We start from the raw sequence: 11,866 nt of genomic DNA on the forward strand, positions 1-11,866 counted from the left end.
GCATGACTGCGAGATAGAGTAGGACGTTCGGGCCTTCATGGTTCGGGATGTCCATGTAATACCTTGAAAAATGCAAATCAATATTAGCGCCATATTTTAACCTTATGCATAGTACATCATGGGTTTTTAGTAGTTTTATGATGAAGTTTGATGTTAATTAAGGTCTCAAATACGTCCTAGCTATTAGGCGAATCAAAACATTCCTTACCGATTAAATTCTTCAGAAGGATATTCCTATAGTCAACTTCAAACGAGCATATCTCTCATTACACAATAAATTTTTGAGCACATAACCCACCAATAGATATATAATTTAATTATCTTTTGATCAATACCAATTTTATGAAAATTTGTTATCGGAGTAAAATGTTATGAACGTTTTATCAGAGAGCTGTCCGACTGCGAATGTACGACGGGAAAGCTGACGGAATGTCAAGCCAGCGATGGACCATCGCTTTGTCCATCACAACTGAGGTAGTAAGGCCGATTTCTGAAAAAAAAAATGACGGTCTAAGTGACGGTTTGTCACCATAGTGGTGGTCCATCGCCTGAATTATCAACCACCCCCGTTTAGCGATTTTAAGTCGTTTTTAAAGGGATTTTTGGACCTTTTCCCACCCTTTTTAACCCCAAATTCCATCAATTGAAAAACACAACTCCTCATTCATCTTCAACATCAAAATTCGGATTTCTCTCAAGATCATTCCCCTATAACAAGAATCAAATCGTTCTTCAAGAAACTAAGATATTCAAGTTCTTTAAGCTCAAGAATCATCAAGAAAACATCAAGATTTGTGGTTCCCAATCCAAGAACATTCAAGAAAAGTTAGATCTCTTCCAAGATCAAGCTTTAAGGTATGTTAAGTGTTCATCCTTTGGTATCCTTTCACCCTTGGAGTTCAAGAATCCCTTTTAAAACTACAAGTTAGTTGATTTCATAGATCTCATGTTAGATCTAAATTTAATCTTGCTTATGATGTTAAATTGGATTTTAATTTCATGATTTACCTCAAGATTCATGAAAAACTATCTAATTATGGAATGATTTATATGAACTACATGTTGAGATCTTGATCTATAAGTTAGTTGTAGTATGCATCATTGGATTCAAGTGTATTCATTATTATAACATTGATTGGGTTTCTAATCCATGATTTAGTCCAAGATTTATGTGAAATTAATAATTATACATGTAGTATCATGTGAATTCATGTTAGTGACTTGAAATTGTGAACTTGATGTTGAAATTGTAATATTCATGTGTTGATTAGTATTTTGTACTATGACTTCCAAGGGTTTGATGAATTGTTCATGTGAATTAAACAAGAGAAATTATATCATTCAAGCATGTATACTAGTCCATGCCATTAAAGTGTTTGATAAAATTTCTCTATAGTTGCATTATGAACAAATATGCATTGTTATGCTTGGGAAGAACATGCAATGCTCTATTTTTGTGCTATCGAGTCCTGAGGGCATTTATACCCGACAATTTAGCTGTGTGCTTAGAGCCATGTCATGTTTTCACAAAACTCTCAGTCAAGCTAAGTTCAATAGACTTCAGTCAGTCTCACGACTCAGGAAATCTCAGTAATCTCATGAACTTAGTCAGTTAATAAAATTCAGTAGTATTCTATCATTCTACGGAACTCAGTAAACTCAGAGTTAATCATGTTTGGTGTCTATTCAGATGGGAGTAGGAGATATCACCAAGTAAGCCCAATAATGGAAACTCACCTGTTATATGAGAGTGCAATTCTTAGAAGTAATCCTTGTGTTTCAGAACTACGTAGCCAGCATTGTTTGAGACATTATAACCTATTATATGCGGGTAGATAAGGTGGCTTAACCTGTTAAATGAGGGTCCCACCGTTCTTATTAGAGTAACCTGTTATATAAGTGTCACTCACAGTTGTCCTTACCAGTGGTGCAGTATTAACACCTTTCCAATTAGGGTACAGATTGAACCTCAACTTAACTATAATATATCAATTGGGGAATTTTAGTTAGATAACTACTTCCCACAGTCTTAGTTACAGATTCAATCTCAGTAATAGAATTCAGATAGTTCTACAGATTTCAAGATTGGTCAAATTTAGTCACTCAACTTAGTACAAAACTCAGCTAGTTCTATAAAAATCAGGACTGTCATACATAGTCACTTATGTTATTAGTATATCAGTTATCAGAAACCTATGTTGTCAGCACTCAAAAATCAGTATTCAGAATTCTTTTGATTTTAGTTTCAGTTCATGTACTCATGCATGTACTCTAATTCAGTTATACTCATGTTATTTAGATAGTATTGTTCGTGCATATGAACCCATGTATTTAAGCCTACCTCACTTAGCATACCAGTATATTCAAAGTAATGACACATGTTTTTCTTTTGCGCTATGATATGTTATATCACAGGTTCAGACGCACGGGCTCCAGATTGTCCATAGTAGCCCACTCTATCAGCAATAGACTTTGTGGTGAGTCCTTATAGTTTGAGGACGTGGTTATTCTTATTATTTTCAGTTATTTATTTCAGTAGACGGAGTTAGTTGGGGTCTTGTCCCATCATCTCCTTAGTCAAACAATTAGAGGCTTTTAGACTACATGTTCAGCAGTTTGCAGTATTACAAATGTTTCACTTTTGGTATTGTTATACCACTTTATCAGTTATGTTATAGTATTGAACCTTAAGGCATGTATTCTGTGATTATCTCAGTTTTATTGTTATTATAGTATTACCATTATGCAGTGCTTAGTTACAGATATCAGTCATAGGTTAGCTTGTGGTCCTTCGGGATTGCGAGCACTGTGTAGCATCCGGGATACCAGATTTGAGGCATTACAAACTTGGTACAGAGCCTAAGGTTCAATAGTGTCCTAAAAATTTTGAAAGCTGCATCTAGTAGAATCTTGTGCATGGGTGTGTTGCACGCCACACTTATGTGCAGGAGGCTATAAGATATTTTAGGAACAGTTTCTCTTCTTTCAGTATTCATGTCATTCCAGTAAGCATAAGATCAACTTAAATTCTCAGTCTAATTCTTTTCTCTTCTATTTATAGAATATGCCTCCCAAAAGATCTCAAAGAAAGGATGCTGGAAAACGGTTAGCACCTCAACATATTCAGGCAGATCCCCTAAACAAGCATGTCTCCCATGCAGAGTTCAAAGTAGCTTTCACCGCTTTATATCATTCTGTGATAGTCCAGAATACATATCCAGCTACCACTCAGGCCAACCCATTGGCTAATTCTGCCGCAACCAAAATTCAGGACTTCACCCGAATGAATCCTCCTTCTTTCATAAGGTCTAAATCAGATGAGGACCCTTAGGAATTCCTAGATCAAGTTCATAAAGTTACATACATTATAGGGGTGACTGCTAGTGAGAGTGCCGAGCTAGCCGCATATCAGTTGCAGGATATGGCTCACACTTGGTTCAAGCAGTGGAAGTCAGAAAGGGCCGCTGATGTAGGGCTTATAGAATGAGAGGAGTTTTTCACCACATTTCTAGATAGATTCTTTCCCATTGAGATGAGAGAAGCTAAGGTGTTAGAATTTATCAATCTTGGGCAGGGAAATTTGACAGTGAAAAAGTATTCTCTTAAGTTTACTCAACTAGCTAGATATGCTCTGCACGTAGTGACAGATAACCAATCTGAAATAAGTAAGTTTGTTTTCAGGGTGAATGATAGTGTAGTAAATAAGTACAGGACCGCTATGTTGAATAGTGACATGGACATATCTAGGCTTATGATCTATGCTCAACGGATAGAAGAGCAGAAGATTAAGTAGAGGGAGAAACAAAATAAGAGAGCAAGAAAAGGTAGTTTCAACTTTGCTCAACCTAAGTCAGAGGGTGGTAACCATTCTCAGTTTTGCCCAAAGTCTTTAGTTCCAGCTCCTTCTTCATCTAGTGTTGTAGTGCCAAAATTCTGAGATGTCAATAGAGATAGAGCATCAGGCTCTAAACCTCAGGGCAGTGTTAGTAGTTCTCGTGCCTATCCTCTTTATCAGACTTGTGGCAAGCACTATCAGGGTACTTGCAGAGCTAGCAACGATATTTATTTAGGATATGGAAAGCTAGGCCACAGAGTCAAAGATTGTCCTTAGCCAGGTCCGCAGGGTTAGCAGAACCATTTCTCAGCTCAGTCCGGTCGCCTGAATCAGCAGGGTTCCACTTTCAGTGCTACCAGTAGGCAACGCCCAAATAGACTTTATGCTCTTTAGTCCCGAAAAGATTAGGAAAATTCTCCCGATGTGGTTACTGGTATGTTGCAGATATTTTATGTACATATTTATTCTTTGCTAGATCTAGGAGCCGCTTTGAATTTTGTTACTCCCTATATAGCAGTTGATTTTGAAGTCAGTCCCAAAATTCTAATAGAGCTTTTCTCAGTCTCTACCCTAGTGGGTAAAACCATCATAGCCTAGTGGGTATACAGTAACTGTCCGATTATGATATCCTAAAAAGTCACTTTAGTAGACTTGGTCAAATTAGAGATGACTAAGTTTGATGTAATTCTTGGCATGGATTAGCTTTATTCCTGCTATGCTATAGTCGACTGCAGGAACAAAATAGTCTAGTTTTAGTTTTTGAATGAACCCATCCTCGAGTGGAGGGTAGTACTTTAGCATTCAGAGGTCAGCTTGTTTCCTACCTACGGGCTAAGAAAATGATATCTAAGGGGGTGTTTCTATCTTCTTGTTCATGTTAAGGACTCTAGTTCCGCAACTCTCAGTCTTGAATCAGTCCTAATTGTTAATGAATATTCAGATGTTTTCCTCGAAGATCTTTCAGGCATTTCTCTCGAAAGGGAAATAGACTTTGACATTGATCTTCTTCTAGATACTCAACGTATATCTATTCCACCATACAGAATGGCACCAGCAGAACTCAGAGAATTAAAAGACTAGTTGAAGGATCTCTTAGATAAGGGATTCATAAGGGATTCATCAGACCCAGTTTATCCCCATGGGGTGCACCAGTCTTAATCGTGTGAAAGAAAGACGGTTCTCTCAGAAAATGTATAGACTACTATCAGCTCAATAAAGTCATAATCAAGAACAAGTATCCACTTTCCAAAATTGATGACTTGTTTGACCAACTCCAGGGTGCCAGTTATTTCTCTAAGATAGATTTCAGATCAGGCTATAATCAAATCATAGTCAGAGAATGTGACATTCCTAAAATAGCTTTTCGAACTTGGTATGGTCACTTCGAATTCCTAGTCATGTCCTTTGGTCTTACCAATGCTCTAGCAGTTTTCATGGACTTGATAAACCATGTGTTCAAGCATTACATGGATATGTTTGTCATAGTATTCATAGATGACATCCTTGTTTATTCCCGTAGTGAGCAAGATCATGAAGATCATCTCAGAACGGTATTGCAAACTCTTAAAAATCATCAGCTATTCGCTAAATTTAGTAAGTGCAAATTCTAGCTAAGGTCAGTAGCATTCCTTGGTCATATAGTTTCTAGTGATGGCATTAGAGTTGATCGTCAAAAAACCAAAGTAGTGAGAAACCGGTCCAGACCTATCTCTTCTTAGGTTTGGCTGGCTATTACAGATAGTTTGTTGAAGGGTTTTCTTCTATCACATCCCCTATATACAGATTGACACAGAAGAAAGTCAAATTTCAGTGGTCAAATTCTTGTGAGAAGAGTTTTTAGAAGTTGAAGACTAGATTTACCTCAGCCCTAATTTTGGCTCTTTTAGATGGTTCAAATAGTTTTGTTGTGTATTGTGATACATTCAGAGTAGGTTGTGTCCTCATACAACATGGTAAGGTCATAGCCTATGCCTCCAAATAACTTAAAACCCATGAGAAGAATTATTGACTCATAATCTTGAGTTAGCAGCCATAGTGTTTGCCTTAAAGATTTGGAGGCATTACTTATATAGGGTGCATATAGATGTGTTCATAGATCACAAAAGCCTTCAGTATATATTCTCTTAGAAAGAAATTAACCTCTATCAGAGAAGGTGGTTAGAGCTCTTGAAAGATTATGACATGAGTGTCCTTTATCATCCGGGCAAAGCCGATGTAGTGGCCTACACTCTCAGTAGATTATCTATGGGTTGTGTTGCAGCTTTCCAGACTAGGTTCCTTCTTATTCAATTCTTCAGAGGGTGGCATATGGGTTCAGCACAGTTCAAAATCATCTCTAGTATCCAAGGTGAAAGAAAAGCAAGATAGAGATCCCAACTTAGTCAAGTTGAAAGAGTCAGTCAAAGATCAGAAAGTAGAGGTTTTATCCCAAGGAGAAGATGGTGTTCTCCATTGTTAGGGTCGTCTATGTATTCCAGGTGTAGATGACTTAAGGCAGTAAATTCTTGCAGAAGCGCATGGTATATATTACTCTATTCATCCAGGGGCTACTAAGATGTACCGCAACTTATAGGAGATCTATTAGTGAAGTGAGATAAAGAGAGATGTTGCAAAGTTTTTGGCTAAGTGCTCGTATCAGCAGGTTAAGATAGAGCATCAGAAGTCTAGTGGTCCCAGACAGGAGTTCACTATTCCTACTTAGAAGTGGGAAGAAGTGAACATAGACTTCATGATGGGTTTCCCTTGTACTCATCGCCAGCATGATTCAGTTTGGGTCATTGTAGATAGAATGACCAAGTCAGCTTATTTCCTTCTAGTTCATACCTCTTATTCAGCCAAGAATTATGCCAAACTCTATATCAGGGAGTTGGTCAGATGCATGGTGTTCCGTTATCTATTATTTTAGATAGAGGTACCCATTTTACCTCTTATTTCTGAAAAGCATTCCAAAAGGATCTTGGCACCCAAGTCCATCTCAGTACAGCCTTTCATCCTCAGATAGATGGTCAAGAAGAAAGGACCATTCAGACCTTAGAAGATATGCTAAGGGCATATGCAATTGATTTCAAGGGAAGTTGGGATTCCCACTTGCCTTTTATTGAGTTTGCACACAACAATAGCTATCATTCCAGTATTCAAATGGAATACTAGAATGATATTCCAGTCAAAATTCTAGACTACCAAATTCGCAGACTGGGGAACAAATAAGTCCCTCTAGTTAAGGATCTTTGGCGGAATCAGTCTATTGAGGGAGCTACTTGGGAAGCCGAAGCAGACATATGAGCCAAGTATCCTCACCTCTTCTCCGCAAACTCAGACTCAACTCAAGGTAATAATTTTACTTAAGCTTAATCAGTTTCATGTTTAGATTTCTATTACAAACTTGGTACCAAGTACTATTGTATATTCAGTTATGCATTTATGTATCAGCTCAATCATGTATTCATGCATCAAATATGCATGTTCAATATGATAAAACCATCTTATCAGTCATGTCAATCATGAAATCATGCTTCAGTTGTGTATGTCTAGTATGTACTTTTAGTTTATCATTTCTCTCAGTCTAAACAGTCTTATTCGAGGACGAATGTTCCTAAGGGGGAGATATTATAATACCCAAAAAATGAAAATCAATATTAGCACAATATTTCAAGATTATGCATAGTATATCATGGTTCTTTGATAGTTTTATGATCAAGTTTTGTGTCAATTAAGGTCTCAAATACGTCCTAGATATTAGGCAGACCAAAACATTCCTTACCGATTGAATTCTTTAGAAAGATTTACTATAGTAAAATTCAAACGATCATATCTCTCGTTACAATATGATTTTTTGATATCATGACCCACCAATAGATAGATAATTTAATTAGATTTCTAATGATGCAAATTTCTCCAAAATTCGTTATCGGAGTAAAATGTTTTGGCCATTTACCAAAGAGCTGTCCGACGGCCAAGTGCGACGGAAAAGCTGACGGACCGTCAAACCAGCAATGGACCATTGCTTTGTCCATCACAACTGAGGCAGTAAGGCTGATTTTTAGCCAAACACTGACGGTCTGAGTGACGGTTTGTCACCAGAGTGGTGGTCTATCGCCGAACTATCAACCACCTCCGTTCAGCAATTTTAAGTCATTTTTGAAGGGATTTTTGGACCTTTTTTAACCCCAAATTCCATCAATTGAAAAACATAACCCCTCATTCATCTTCAACATCAAAATTTGAGTTTCTCTCAAGATCATTCCCCTATAACAAGAATCAAATTCTTCTTCAAGTAACTAAGATATTCAAGTTCTTTAAGATCAAGAATCATCAAGAAAACATCAAGATTTATAGTTCCCAATCTAAGAAGATTCAATAAAAGTTAGATCTCTTCCAAGATCAAGCTTTAAGATATGTTTAAGTGTTCATCCTTGGGTATCTTTTCACCCTTGGAGTTCAAGAATCCCTTTTAAAACTGCAAGTTAGTTGATATCATAGATCTCATGTTAGATCTAAATTTAATCTTACTTATGATGTTAAATTGGATTTTAATTTCATGATTTACCTCAAGATTCATGAAAAACTTGCTAACAGTGGAATGATTTATATGAACTACAAGTTGATCTCTTGATCTATAAGTTAGGTGTTGTATCCATGATTGGATTCAAGTGTATTCATGATTATAACATTGATTGGGTTTCTAATCTATGATTTAGTGCAAGATTTATGTGAAATTAATAATTATACATGTAGTATTATGTGAATTCATGTTAGAGCCTTGAAATTGTGAACTTGATGTTGAAATTGTGATATTTATGTGTTGATTAGTATTTTGTGCAAATACTATGCCTTTCAAGGGTTTGATGAATTATTCATGTGAATTATACAAGAGAAATTATATCATGTAAGAATGTCTACTAGTCCATGCCATTCAAGTGTTTGATAAAATTTCTCTATAGTTGCATTATGAACAAATATACATTGTTATACTTGGCAAGAACATGTAATCCTCTATTTTTATGCTATCGAGTCCTGGGGGTATTTATACCCGATAATTTAGCTGTGTTCCTAGATCCATGTCATGTTTTCATGAAACTTTAAGTCAAGCCATGTTCAATAGACTTCAGTCAGTCTCAGGACTCATATCAATAATCTTATAAACTCAGTTAGTTAACAGAATTCAATAGTATTCCATTAGTCTACAAAACTTAGTAAACTCAGTCCAGTTAATCATGTTCAGTCTCTATTCAGATGGGAGTAGGAGTTAGCATCGAGTGAACCTAAAGATGGGAACTCACCTATTATATGAGAGTGCGATTCTTAAAAGCAATTCTTGCATTCTAGAACTACATAGCCAGTGTAGGTTAAAACATCATAGCCTATTATATAAGGGTAGATGAGGTAGCTTAACCTATTATATAAAGGTCCCACCGTTCTCATTAGAGTAACCTATTATATGAGGGTCACTCACAATTATCCTTACCAGTGGCGCGGTATCGACACCCTTCCAATCAGGGTATAGATTGGACCCCAACTTAACTATAATAGCTCAATTGGGGAATGTCGGTTAGATAACTACTTCCCACAGTTTCAGTTACAAATTCAGTCTCAGTAATAGAACTCAGATAGTTCTAAAGATTTTAGGACTGTCAGATATAGTCACTCAGCTTAGTATGGAACTCAGCTAGTTCTATGAGGATCAGGACTATTAGATATAGTCACTTATGTTATCAGTATATCATTTATCAGAAACCTATATTATCAGTACTCAGAACATAGTATTCAGAATTCTCATAATTTTAGTTTTAGTTCATGTACTCATGCATGTACTTTCATTCAGTTATACTCATATTATTCAGATAGTATTTTTCATACATATGAACCTATGTATTTCATCCTACCTCACTTAGCATACCAATATATTCAAAGTACTAACACATACTTTTCTTTTGCACTATGATGTCTTATATCATGGGTTTAAATGTATGGGCTCCAGATTGTCCTTAGCAGCCCACTCTATCAGCAGCAGGCTTAGTGGTAAGTCCTTATAGTTTGTGGATATGGTTATTCTTATTATTTTCAGTCATTTATTTCAGTAGTCGGAGTTAGTTGGGGTCTTTTCCCATCAACTCCTTAGTCAGAAAATTAGAGGATTTTAGACTACATGTTTAGCAGTTTGCAGTATTACAGATATTTCACTTTTGGTATTGTTATATCGCTTTATCAGTTATGTTGCAGTATTGAACCTATTGGCATGTTTTCTACAATTGTCTCAGTTTTATTGTTATTACAGTATTACTATCATGTAGTGCTTAGTTACTGATATCAGTCATGGGTTAGGTTGCGGTCCTTTAGGATTGTGAGCATCGTGTAGCATCTAAGATACCAAATTCGAGGTGTTACAGTCCATCACGGCCTAGCCCTAGTTTGGGTCATGAAAAACTTGGTATCAGACCACGATTCATGGTACCAGGGTGTCTATGAAATCACGTCGGGTAGAGTCTTTTTTATAGGTGTGTAGCGCGCCACACTTATAAGCAGGAGGCTACAAGGCATTTAGGAATCTCTCTTTCTTCATGTTTTTGTTCATGCTATGGAGTCAGAATGTTCCTTTTTCATAATCTAATTCATGCTATGGTGTCGCCCATACAAAAGAGAAGTTATCCTAATTTTTTCCTTTCTCTGGTGTTCCCAGATAATGCTCTCAGATTTACTAGTAAAAATTTCAAAAGTCACACAAAGGGCTTGAGAGGAGCTCCCTGGTGTTTCATAAGTCCCTTAAGTTTAAAGTTGTGTCCTCATTCTTATGAGGTGTTCAGTTAAGACAGAGTAAAATGTGTCTTCTTAAGTGATTTATGACGTATGTTTTATGGGAATGAATTAGTAGGCTTGATATGATTTGTGAAAGAGCCCAAAGTAATAATTGATGAAAAGTAAAGTGGTAATTGTGAGGTATATCTGTATATGAGGACTAGTGTTAAGATGATAAATTATAGGTGAGTCATTATGTGGATAAGGGTGTAAGTATATAAGCATAAGTTGCACCCCCTGATAGTATGCCGTTACTTGTTGGGTAAGATTTTATGGCATGAGTTATACAATTAACGGTCTAATGTTAGAAAGTTAGCAGTGGAGAGTGGATTTCTTTTTATGTGATAAGGAGTGAGGTTGTGTATGCTCATAAGACTGCGGGTTTTGAGTTGATGATGATAGAGGATAGTGGCAAGCAATGCCTTTAGAGTATACTTAAAAAGGGAAAGTTTAGCATTTATGTGTATAAGTGTTTTGCATACCTAGTTTGTATTCTTGAAAATTGTGGTATGGAGAAGTTTAGGGAGTTATGGTATAACGTTATTTAGAGTTGAATTGAGTAAATATGAGTGGGCAATATGTGCCTTTGGTATAGTTTTACAAAGCCTGTTAATTTTTAAGATATGTGATTAGATGTGTAATGCTAGTATTCTAAGGAGTTGAAGAAGAAGTGTCGAGCGATTTGAAGCATACACTCCGATTCCCATAATGATATTAGTCATGAGTTGATGATTTTGAGGTTAGAGGAAGTTATGATTAGTATCCCTGAGGGGGAAATGTCTCCAAAAAGAATTTAGTGTCTTTATGTTAAATTATTAAGGGAAGTTTGTGTACATGTGTATCCTGATACCCTCTATTGTATTGAGAATTGTGATTATAGATTGATAAGAGGTTAAGTTCTCAAGCTCAGGATTATGACCTTGATCTAAGGGGGAGATAGTGAGTTAAGGTAGTTTTTGAACCTTTCTCATCGTAGCGAATTAGGGAAGAGTTTATTCTACCAAGGTTTTATGTATTCAAGTCCTACCGATGTCTAAGGTTTGAGTTGTCTATGTAAGTCATATCATGTTCCGATCTCCAAGCAAGAAGCAATAATGTTCCTCAGTGACCAAATACTCCAAGTATCCAAGCCATATGTTATGTTGCTCATGATCAAAACTTATGTCTCACAACAAGCTTTGTCATAAGGAAATATGTTCATATATGTCACTGGATTATTTTTAATCAAAATTAGCCAAA

The sequence above is a fragment of the Capsicum annuum genome, chromosome 6 (assembly GCF_002878395.1).
Source record: "Capsicum annuum cultivar UCD-10X-F1 chromosome 6, UCD10Xv1.1, whole genome shotgun sequence".
NCBI classification, from domain to species: Eukaryota; Viridiplantae; Streptophyta; class Magnoliopsida; order Solanales; family Solanaceae; genus Capsicum; species Capsicum annuum.